Here is a 12742-nt window from a genome sequence, read left to right as displayed (position 1 = left end):
ATTCAGAAAATATCGTTCTTGTGCAACACAGCTAGCTATTTATTCCCATGGAGTAATGAGTGCTGTCGACAAGGGATCTGAGATCGATTCCATATTCCTGGATTTCCAGAGGGTTTTTGATACCTCACAAGCGACTATTAATCAAATTGCGTGCACATGGGGTATCGTCCCAGTTGTGTGACTGGATTCGTGATTTCCTCTCAGAGAGGTCACAGATCATAGTGATAGACGGTAAATCATCGAGTAGAACAGAAGTGGTATCTGGCATTCTGCAGGGTAGTGTCATAGGCCCTTTCTGTTGTTGATTTATACAAATGATCTAGGTGATAATCTGAGTAGCCCCCTTAGATTGTTTGAAGATGACTGTAATTTACCGTCTAGTAAAATCTTCAGATGATCAATTCCAATTACTAAATGATATAGAGAGAATATCTGCATGGTGTGAAAAGTGGAAATTAGCACTAAACAAAGAAAAGTGCGAGGTCACCCACACGGGTACTAAAAGAAATCCGATAAATTTTGGGTATATGATAAATCCCACAAACCTAAGGGCTGTTAATTCGACTAAATGCCTAGCAATTACAATTATGAGCAACTTTAATTGGAAAGACCATGTAGATAATATTGTGGGGAAGGTGAAACAAAGACTGAACTTTGTTGGCAGAACACTTAGAAGATGTGACAAACCCACTAAAGAGGCAGCCTCCATTACACTTGTCTGTCCTCTGCTGGAATATTGCTGCATGGTGTGGGATCCTTACCAGGTAGGATTGACAGAGGACATCAAAAAAGTGCAGAGAATGGCAGCTCGTTTCGTGTTATCGCGCAATAGGGGTGAGAGCGTCACTGATATGATACGTGAGTTGGGGAAGCAGTCATTGAAACAAAGGCGGATTTCTTTGCGGCGATATCTATTTACGAAATTTCAATCACCAACTTTCTTTTCCGAATGCGAAAATATTTTGTTGACACCCACCTACATAGGGAGAAATGATCATCATAATAAAATAAGAGAAATCAGAGCTCGAACGGAAAGATTTAGGTGTTCCTTTTTCCCAAGCGCCATTCGAGAGTGGAATGGTAGAGAAGTAGTATGAAAATGGTTCGATGAACCCACTGCCAGGCACTTAAGTGTGAATTGTAGAGTAAGCATGTAGATGTAGATGTAGATGTAGATTTCAATCACAAAAAAGGAAGTGAACATTTCCAAAATGGAGAAGGGCCATTTGGCACCATATCTAGGCATGGATCAAAAACAAAACGTGATATGTGATATCTTTCAAAGTAATTGTTTTATAAGGTGAAGCCCACAGGTGAAAAAAATTCTATGGTTTGGCCAGTTTACTTTCCAACAAATAATAACCTCTACTGCTTCTGCTGCCATTTGTTTGTTGCCATCAGTAGTAGTAATGCAAGATCTACATTTGTGACTGGATTTCAGAAGTGGTGGAAACTGAATCCTACAGTGGCTGACCATGAAACTACAAATGAACATTTGGAAAATTTTGAAAAGTGGAAAACTTTGGAAATGAAACTAAAATTACATATAACAATAGATACCATAGCCTTGCAATTAATAAAAACTAAACTAAACTCCGCCCAAACAGGCTATGAAGGCCCAATGGTCCCGACCGGCCGCCATGTCATCCTCAGCCCACAGGCGTTACAGGATGTGGATATGGAGGGGCATGTGGTCAGCACACCACTTCCCCACCCATAAGTCGGTTTCGAGACCGCAGCTGCTACTTCTCAATCAAGTAGCTCCTCAGTTTGCCTCACAAGGGCTGAGTGCACCCCACTTGCCAACAGCACTCGGCAGACCAGACAGTATTGAACTTCGGTGACTTGATGGGAACTGGTGTTACCACTGTGGCAAGGCCGTTGGCTCTTGCAATTAATGTATACTGAAAAATCTGAAGTGGGAGCATCTTTTATCGATGTTATTGGATATAACTTTGTTTCTGGCTAAAGAAAAACCTAGCATTTCGTGGACATGATGAAGGACATGGCTCTATAAATAAAGGCAGTTTCCAAGAACTAGTGAAACTATTGTAAAAGTATGATGTTCTCTTGAAAGAACACATCTTTAACTTGGAATATGATAAATCTCAAATGTGTCATATTTCTCACCAGAAGTACAGAATAAAGTTATGAATGTTTTAGCCAACCATGTAAAATCTAATGTTGTCAACGAAATTAGATAATCTGAATCTTTTGGTATTATGTTTGACAGCACAGATGACATTTCACTTATTGATCAGATGTCAGAAATGACTCGTTTCGTGAAAAATGATAACAGGAAAGTGGAAGTAAAGAAAGTATTCCTTGATTTTTTTTCCTCTGAAATGAAAGGAAAAAAATCCGCTGATCTAAGCGACGACATTTTTCAGAAGCTTCAAAATGACGGTTTATATGTTATTATGTGTCGTTCCCAAGGTTATGACAATGCCGCTGTTATGAGTGGCGTATATGGAGAAGTTCAAACTATTATTATAGCAAAACACAATAAAGCTGTTTTGTTGGGTGTATTGACCATTCAATTAATTTATGTGGGCAACAATCCTTTACACAAAACATATCTTGTGTAACATGTTTTGGAATGGTAGAGACAATTTTTACATTTTGTTCTGCTTCCGCTAGCCACTGAGACGCTGTTATTAAACACAGCAAAGCATTTGCTAAAAGCCTTTTAACAATGCATTGGAGTGGTACAGTAAGAGCACTGGCAGAAAATTTTGATGGGGTGTCACTCCAATATATGAATTATGTAATCAACAAGAAAATTTGGATACTAGAGGTGCACCACAAAATCTTATGCCTACTGTATAAAATTTATTTGCTATCTTTACTCTTGGAATGGTGTGCTGAGGGAAGTAAGGTACTCAGGCTTCATTGCAATGTAAAGGCTTAAGTCATGATCAGTTCGTTATAAAACAGAGGCTCTTCGTCTTTATACTGAACAAAATATTGTAGAAGAGGCAATATGTCTTGCTATGAAAAAACTGGAGGAATATGACATTCCAGTAGAAAGAAGAATTCGTTGTAAAAAGCGAATGGCTGGGCTGGTGAATTGTTCCACCAATGTAGAACTCATATTGGAAGCAGAGCATTAAAAGGATATGTTGGAATGTCTTGACGGATTCTGTGATGAAGTCCAAACCAGGTCAGAGTCCATTCAAGATGTCATCTCATTGTTCAAGTTCGCGCAGCCAAATACTTTGCTTTTATATTAGAACAAATAAGCCCTGTGACCTACAGCTTATTTGTTCTAATATAATTCTGACACAATCACTGAACCTTAGCAGCTATGTTCAAAGTTGTACTTTGCTTTTCACAAACAATGAGTAGTTGATATTAGCTGGTTCAAAATTCACTGATTTCATGATGAAGTATCAGGAGGAGAACTCCTCTATGAGATTCCAAGTCTGAGAAAACTTTTAAAAACCGGAAAATATTACAGTTTCTGATCGGTCATGTCTTGACTCCTTGAAATTCATCGTTGAATGCAATTTTAAAGATTCCCTTCCAAACCTTATGCTCGTTCTAAAGTTATTTATGATGCTTGTGTATCAGTTGCTTCGTGTACGAGGAACTTTAGTAAATTAAAATTAAATAAAAAATACTTACGATCAACAATGAGCAACACACTCTGGCCATGTGAATTATCTAACATGAAGCAACACAAAACAATATTTCTGAAGTTGAGAGTTCACAGATTGCGGCTGTTAAAGCTAAAAAAAGATTTTAAGTATTTCTATCTCACTTTAGCAAACAGTTATCTGAAGAATTTGTATTAATGTATAAAGAATAATATGAGAGTTGTTTGAAAAGTTCTCAGAATGGAATAGAAAAAAAGTACTTACATCAATGACTCTTTTTTTATTTTTCAATGTAGTCTCCTTGTAGATTAATGCATTTGGTCCAATGATGTTCCAGTGCCTTAATTCCATCTCAAAAATGAGTTTCCTCCAGACCTGCAAAATGGTTGTCAACTCTGGCTATCAATTCTTCGTTTGAAGTGAGTCTTCATCCAACAAGAAAAATTTTCATTTTCGGGAAGAGATGGATGTCTGATGGAGCCAGTGAATAAGGCGTTTGTGGCAACAATTTATAACTTAGTTCTTGTAATTTTGCCATGGCGACAGCACATGTGTGTGGGCACGCGTCAAGAGTCGCCGCACCCATTTTGCAGATAATTGTTTCATTTCTAATTCTTGAGTTAAAATGTGATATACCCTTTCAGATGACGTCTGGCTGTGATCAATTTCACGCACGTTCAATCGGCGATCCTCTATGACCATTTTGTGCACTTTTACAATGATTTCTGGAGTAGTGACACATCTTGGCCGGCCACTGAGCAGATCATCATCCAAGCTCTCCCGACCAAATTTAAATTCGTTTGACTACTTGGCAACAGTTGAATATGAAGGAGCAGAGTCTCCCTGTGTATTCTGGAAATCGGCATGAGTGTCCTTTGCTTTTATACCCTTCTGTACGAAGTACTTAATCACTACTCGAATCTCGATTTTTTCCATCTTCGCAAATCACTATGCGGGAACAACAACAGAGCCACGTCGCTGCCACAGCTCTCTTCCAAGAGCACTGACGTGCCATGTGTTTGCAGCCAACAGTCCAATGATTATCACGTGAACAACTCGTCATGCTAGCGCTGACCTCTTATGGTGATTCCGAGAAGTTTTGAAACCACGCTCGTACTATATACCAAACTATAGTATTTAAATATGTACTGATGTATAACGCATAGTAGAAGAATGCTGTTATATTTGATAATTGACGACTCTAACAATGAAGGGAGGAAGCACCCACTTTGCCCGTTATTAACAGAGATTTACAGGTTTATCTTGTAATTTGAGTTACGCGGACTTTGTAATCATAAGTATGGATGGTGGTTTTCTTCAATGCTGCTTTTCTCATCATCTACGTAGTACCTACAAAAGCAGAGCAACGGGTGGTGAATGGACGCTATACTGACGTAGGTGGACATCAATAATTAAATCACAATGAAACACACCAACCCCACCCCACTGTAATTGGTGCATCGACCGGGAAATCGAATAAATAGTAAAATATAGCGTTCGGAAGAGTAGGAACTGTATATGAAAAAGCAGCAGTGTTTAACTGAACTCGTTAAGTGGTCACACACACATGTGAAAAAAAGAACTGGAATGTGGGACTAAGGACATGTGAGCAACTCAACATGTGTTAGAAATACGACAACGACTGGAATGAGGCGATGGACTTCGGCAGTGACAGCGGAGGTTTTTGTAAAAGGGCGAGCTTAAATGAAGAGCGCAAGAACCATATTAAGAAGGAACAAAGTAGAGGAAGTGAAGAGTCAGATCAGGAGGTGGGAGTAAAGCAGCACTGCGCAACCGACATGAGACTATCTGTAAACTGTGGAGGTAATGCTAGGGGGATACAAGAGGAGGTTGTGAATAGACTGAATCGAGTGATTTTGGATAGTGAGGATGAAGGGACAGAAGAGGAAGAAGAAGTAAATGAGTTAAATATTTCTGACAACACATTGTATAGGGTTGCAGATACAGAGAATAGTATGGAGGGGGAGAAGTTAACGATGTTTGTCTATAGTGGAACGGATAGAGAAAGCCGCCACTAATAATGAAGTGAAAGGGGGGGCAGTTAAGGTAAATGTGCTTTCCATAGAAGAGGTAGGCTTTGACAGGGATGAAGTGGTGCAGGATTTACTAAATGAACCCGAGTCTGTAGTCAGAAAAGAATATATTGGACAACCTATAATTGAGGTGACAGTGTTTAAAGAAAAGGTTCCTTGTTTAATAGATACTGGTCCAGAAGTGTGTGCAGTGTCTCAGAATTTTGTGAATGCTCTCCCAAAAGGTAGGCAGGTTGTTATAATGCCTGTAAGTTGGCTGAAAATTGTGGTGGTCCCTGGGAAAAGTAAGAAGGTGGTTAAACAGGAAATATTGCTACCAATCATAGTAAGTGGAGACCAAATGGAATTACATTTTTGGTTATTAATGGCCTCAGTGTTGAAATGTTGGTAGGCGTCGATTTCTTGCATAATATGAAGGGTGGGTCAATTTTGGGACAAATAATGTGATTATTAGAGTAAAGAAAAAACCTGTAGTTATTCCCTTTATAGGTAACAGACAAAAGGTAGATGATGAACAAAGTGATATTCCAATAAGATACTGTAGGACTACTGAGGTAATCGAGGTCTGTGATGAATACAGCGAAAGAAAGGAAGTGGGTCATTCTGAGATAGAAAATGTCAGGCTTAGGATCGACTAAAAATTGGAAGAATTAGCAGAATTGACTGATGTGAAAAAAAATGATTTGAGACCGATTTTGAACAATTATTGTGAAGTGTTTTCAGTCCAACCGGGCCTAGTTCGGAATTATGAGTGCTATTTGACCTTGTAAAAGAGGACACACTTTTTTCCGAAAACCATTCGCTGTTCTGGAAGTACATAAAGAAGCAGTGCGAGATGTGATTCAAAAAAATGCTAAAATGGGGAATCATAGAGAGGGCGATTAGTGTATATAATAACCCATTGGTTGTAGTACCTAAGAAGGATGGCTCCATTAGGCATGTTATGGACACCCAAGAGTTAAATAAAATTATTGTGCCAGAAATTGGTAGTCCTGAGAACATAGAATAATTATTACAAAAATTTAAAGGTGCTAAATTTTTTTACGTCCATGGATGTAACGTGTGGTTACTGGAACCTGCCTTTAGCAAAAGAATCGCGAAAGTACACAGCTTTTCTGTTTGAGGGGAGATGTTATCAATATAAGGTTGTTCCCTTTGGATTAAAATTTAGTGTTTGTGCACTTGTTAGGGCAATGTCCCAGGTTCTAGGAGACCAACTGCTGAGAAGAATTACTGTTTATGTGGACGATGTATTAATCTGTTAGACAAAGTACTGGATGCAATTAAAAAAGGGGAAATGAAACTGAAGCTGGACAAAACAGAATTTGTAAAGAAAGAAATTAAATTTCTGAGAGATATTGTTAGCCGCAATGGGATAATGCCCGATCCAGAAAAAATAAAAGCCATTAGATATTATGCAGCACTGACCACAAGAAAACAGTTAAAAGGTATGTTTGATCTTTTTGGATTTTATGAAAACTTGTATCTGGTCAGTCATATAATGCACCTTGTTTGAGGGAGCTCTTAAAGAAGAACGTAACGTATAAGTGGATGCAGGAATGTCAAACTACTTTTGAAGAACTTAAGGAGGCTCTAGTGAATAGTAAAATTCTGAACCATCCTGATTTTTCTAAACCATTTTGTCTAGGATCAGATGCGTGTAGTTATGGGCTGGGAGTGGAATTATTCCAGATCGAAACAGTTGGAGACGACCCGTCCATAAAACAATAGCTTTTGCTACTCAGTCGTTGCAGCAAGCTGAAAAGAATTACAGTATTTCAGAGTCAGAAGCATTAGCAATCATTTTGGGTTTACAGACGTTTGAACAATATCTGTTGGGTCATAGGGTTTTAGTTTTTAGTGACCATAGACCATTAACCTATCTACAAACGTGCCAACTTAAACACAGCAGACTTCACAGGTAGGCCATGTATATTCAGCAATTTTTTATCTCCATATAGAACACATAAAAGGCTCCAACAATATTGTGGCAGATGCATTATCTCGGTATGTAAAGGAGAACGAACAGGACGGAGATTTCTTAGGAACACATGATTGTGATGAAGTTTTGCTCACAGTCATTCAGTTACAGGAAGAGGGCCCAATAAAACGCGTCTATAAAAATCTCAGGCGGGAACAAAACCAAGACGAAAATCCTAAACTGCTAAAGAGCAGATTAGATCATCGTGATTTTTCTAAGCTAACAGAGTTTTACTAGATACATAAGGACACACTTTTCCGACAGAGAAAGCATACTGAGAAGTACTGACGTATTTGTTTCCCAGAACTACACGTGGATTTACTTATTGATTATTTACATGGGAAATATGGACATTATGGAGCCTGGAAATCTATTGCAAAATCGACTGAGTTAGTAATTTTTGATAACATGTGGCGACGAGTCCAGAAGAGAATAGACTCTTGTGATAGATGTCAAAAGGTGAGGGCAAATAATAAAATTATTCAGGGGCAAATGTATTCAGTGGAACCTCAGAATAGGTTGGATTTGGTAGCTGTGGATCTGTTTGGCCCTTTGCCAGTTTCAAGGGGAGGTTGTGAGTACGTATTTGTGTTAGTAGATGGTTTTACCAAATATGTGAGATTTTATTCTATAAAATGCTAAAGTAATTGTGAACAAACTAGAGAAAGACTCTTTTGTGAACATTGGGGTGCCAAAAGCAATATTATCTGATAATGGGCCACAATTTATTTATAAACGGTTTGCAGAATGATTAAGCAGAAGAAACATCGAACATATAAAAATATCTGCCTATTTTCCACAGGGGAATATGTGTGAGAAGATTATCGAAGAACTAAACTGCCTATGTAGAAAATACTGTGACAAGATGCATTCTACTTGGGCCAATTACTTAGAATATTTTGGGGAAGTGATTAACCATTTAAAACATGAAGCCACTGCTTTTTGTTCCAGTAGAATTAATGTGTGGAACTAGACCAAATAACCTCTTATTTAACTTGATAGAGTTTCCTAGTCTGACTGATTTGGCAATGGAGCACAAGAAACGATTAGCGCGAGCGAGCATAAAAAAAAAATGCTCTAGGAGGAAAAGGAGACATGATACGAGGGCAAGTCCAACCAGTTTTCAAATCGGTGACTTAGTGCTTGTGAAAACCAAAGTGAAATCCAAAAAGCTTACGGCTGCAATGAAAAATTTACTGATGAACATGTGGGACCTTTTAAGATTATGGCCAAACCTCTTGCCAATGGTTGCAAACTATAGTATGTGAAATCACACAGACTACTGGGCTTAAGAAATATTATTGATTTAAAAAGGTATGTACTAAAGAATCAATTAAATAGCAAAACTAAAAGCCTTAGAGGACACGCATTCTTTGTATTTGGCTTTTAGTAGTTCAAGTGCCCTATTTGTATGTAAAGTTAGCTAGTGAAACCACATAAATATTGATTGCTTGCAAGACTGTTTCACACACAATTCAGAGAGCTGCGTAACAATAAATAAACCTGCCACAAATACACTTTTAAATAAACAACTAGTAATTTCTGAAGGTATCAGTGCATTTCCATATATAACACTAAAAATACCTCACAACATACAAATAAACTCCACCTACTAGCCAATCTGCTTCTACCCACAGTACTTTTTTCACTTCAAGTTGCAGCCATGTTGCACTGTAAAATATACAATATGGTACTACTATCTATAAAAATCTTCTTTACAAATGTAATAGAGGACAAGTAATTTAGTAAACTCCTGCTGTCTCGCTGCTTCAACTAATTTGTCCTCATCTGCTATAAATTTTAACAAAAGAAATAACTAAACAAAACAACTACGAAAACCATGATAAAAAGAAATATGGCGACCTGCCCATGGTCGTGTATCAGGAGAAAATGAGCTTGTGGGTCACATGCTCAGCAATGGACAGATGACATCAGGCATCAAAACCTCCTTCCAGAGAAACCTTGACAGTGCCATTGCGGCGGGGCAGGGTTGGTGCGCTTCGTTGTGATTTAATTATTGATGTCCACCTACATCAGTATAGCGTTCATTCCCGACCCGTTGCTCTGCATTCGAAGGCACAATGTAAACGATGAGAAAAGCAGCGTTGAAGAAAACCACCATCCATACTTACAATGTCCACGTAACTCCAGTAACAAGATAAACCTGTAAATCTCTATTAATAACAGGCAAAGTGGGTGCTTCCTCCCTTCATTGAAAATGTTTGTTTGTAGATACTAAAACTGTCTAAAGGTCCTTTTTATTTACGGTGTCACCAAGCCCACCAAAATTGGTAGTACATCTACTACTAGTTCGTGCAGTTTATATCACACTGAAGACAGCCAGAAATGTGAGAAACCGAAATATTACGATTATATTCAACTCAACATCTCTTTACATTTAATGTTAATTAAATCAGTGAAAAATGAATTAACTGCTATTAAAAATGTTTAATAGTGCACCCAATATTGGCACTACTACTGAAATCTGTTGCAAAACGAGTTCACATTCGGTCCTTTTCAGTGGATTCTTCGAAAGAAGATGCTCACCAAAATGTTCTGTACATGCATACAGAACACGCCATGCAGAAAATTCACAAAGGCCGATAGTTTCACACACGGTTTATTCTGCACCAACATTCCGAAACCTCTCAAAACTTAACCGAAATGTCCGTAATCGCATCTGCTAGCACGGCGATATAAACCGAGCGCGATTTAACCGTCGTTTCTTCATCTTACAAATCATTTTTGCGGACACATTTAACAGGGCCTCTAGTCTGACAGCGAGTCCACGACTGACTGCTGTCGCTCACAGTGCACATAACTCATTCCATCATGCGGGAAAGACTTTTCTCTCATTGGTTGATCAAAATGATCATCCAGTCAGATTAGACTTTCATGATCAATTTCGCGCGCAAACCGCCTTACTCCAATCAGCATTCGCAGATACATCTACGTCATTTCATGTTGCAAAATTTTACAAAATGTTCCATAAAACGTAAATAAAAAGAAAACTATGCATGAAATATACTTAGAACTTAGAATCCTCTTACTATCTTTCTGGCTGCCTTATTACAAAAGCAAACTCTCCTAGACATACGTCATCCACCAGTTAGGGGGATTCACCATTTTCAGGACATCCTGGTTATGTAACACTTGCTAGTTATATGTCCCCACCTACACACTCACATTCACTCTCATCTACTTCCACCCTAACACAAAATATAAATATCAACTTTTAAAGTATTATTTCCATTACGAATGCAAAATGATTACAAATTTAGAACAAAATACCTTAAAAATAACTTTTATGCACTGGGAGTGCTGTCATTTGTTTCAAATAACAAGGAAACTTAATTTGTCATCATTCCTATGTGAATTTACTTTACTAAGTGTCAGTTATGTACTTTTTTAATAGGTTTTTTTTTATATTTTCAAAACTCTTAAAGTTATCCGCATGAAAATTTTACACACTGTTCTTCTAAATTATAGAAGTTCGTATACGAAAATTGAAAACAAACAAATCATATTTATTATAGTTATTTAGTTTCTTAGATGAGATCTTAGTACGCTCCATACAGTGCAGTTCTCACAGTCCGCACACCGCGACAGATGGCATTATGACGCCGGCAGCCAACTACACAGTGGCCGGGGTGGGAGGCTTCATTGCCAGCCTCCAATACAGCTTGGCCTAATGGAATAAAACTTACTGGAAAACTCTGCATCCGTGTAAATAACTGCAACATTACACACCCCCTAAGGAACTACAAAACTTTCTTTGAAGCGTTTTTCATGTTTCTTATAAATTTTTTGGCTGCAATGCTTTTTTTAACTATACTGACACTTTTCATTAAACTGTATTTTCCAAAAACAGAATTTTTCATTTCATCAAACTCATTTAAATAATATAACATCATCACAAGAGATATCTATTCACACCAATTGTCTATGGCTAGGGCTTGATGACATACAGGAAAGTAATTGTACAAAAAAGAAAATTATTTTTCATCAGATGAAAAGAAATAACCCATCTAAAGCTCTTACAAGATTCAACAGAATCAACTTCCAAAGTTCACATATTACAATATTCACTTTAGTTTACATTAACAATTTTTTTTAGTAAAGCCAAAAGTTATCTGGCGATATGGAGGTCGTCTGTCCCTACAGTTAATTCATTCCCTGGCACAACTGGGTGCTTTTTCACTAATGGAGCAAATGAATATAAACATCACTGACACTTCACCTGTAATCATATAATGGCTCATCACTGGGGATGTAGCATCTGGCCCTATTTCATCCTGGAGTTTTTTCCTAGTGCCATATCTGGCTCTGTTACATTGTTCTGTACTTGCAATATACAGTCCATCCCAATCTCCATTCTTAATTTCTACATCTTATTCCTAACACACATATATATGTTGGTCCACAAAAAGAAAAAAAAAACTGATGCTTACATTTTCCAAAATTATAAAATGCATATTACTCTTCCTCAAGCTCCTTGTATAATGTTGGAAATTCCCCTTCTGTACCATGTAATGATATTTTTTCGAACCCATTCACTTTCTTTGTGTTGTTTTGCACTTCTTCCTCTCTTCTCTAATTTACAAGCAATCCATGCAGACTACAAACTATTTGAGTACTATAATGCCAATTTTGTAAGTATCCACACATATAAGCTGTTGTGTTGTGAATGTGCTCTTTGAAAATTATTTTGTGAGGATCACAGTTCGCATGAAAAGAATGCAGAGGACAGCAATGTAGTTGAGATCACGTGACACGAACTGACTTTAGATTCTGTGCTCAGTGGCTGTGACATTATGGGCACTGTGAATACACCTTGACATGACAGAGCCATGATGGAAATTGTGAATTGGCCTTTATTAGGTCTTTTTTCCTATTCAATTCACATATGGATGACAGGGAGAATGTTTAAAGGCCTCTCTGCAAGCTATAAGTAATCTAATCTTGAACTCATGATCCCTACCTGTCTGTCGCCATACATATCGAAACTACTCTTAATCTCTTGTCGAACGCGACTGCCTCCCTCATCAACATATTTTGCTTCTATATTATATCTCGTATCAACAAGAATAACGAGTCGTACGATGCAC

The sequence above is a fragment of the Schistocerca cancellata genome, chromosome 2, assembly GCF_023864275.1.
Source record: "Schistocerca cancellata isolate TAMUIC-IGC-003103 chromosome 2, iqSchCanc2.1, whole genome shotgun sequence".
Classification (NCBI taxonomy): Eukaryota; Metazoa; Arthropoda; class Insecta; order Orthoptera; family Acrididae; genus Schistocerca; species Schistocerca cancellata.
The sequence above is the reverse complement of the archived record's forward strand: the minus strand, read 5'-3'. Positions refer to the sequence as shown.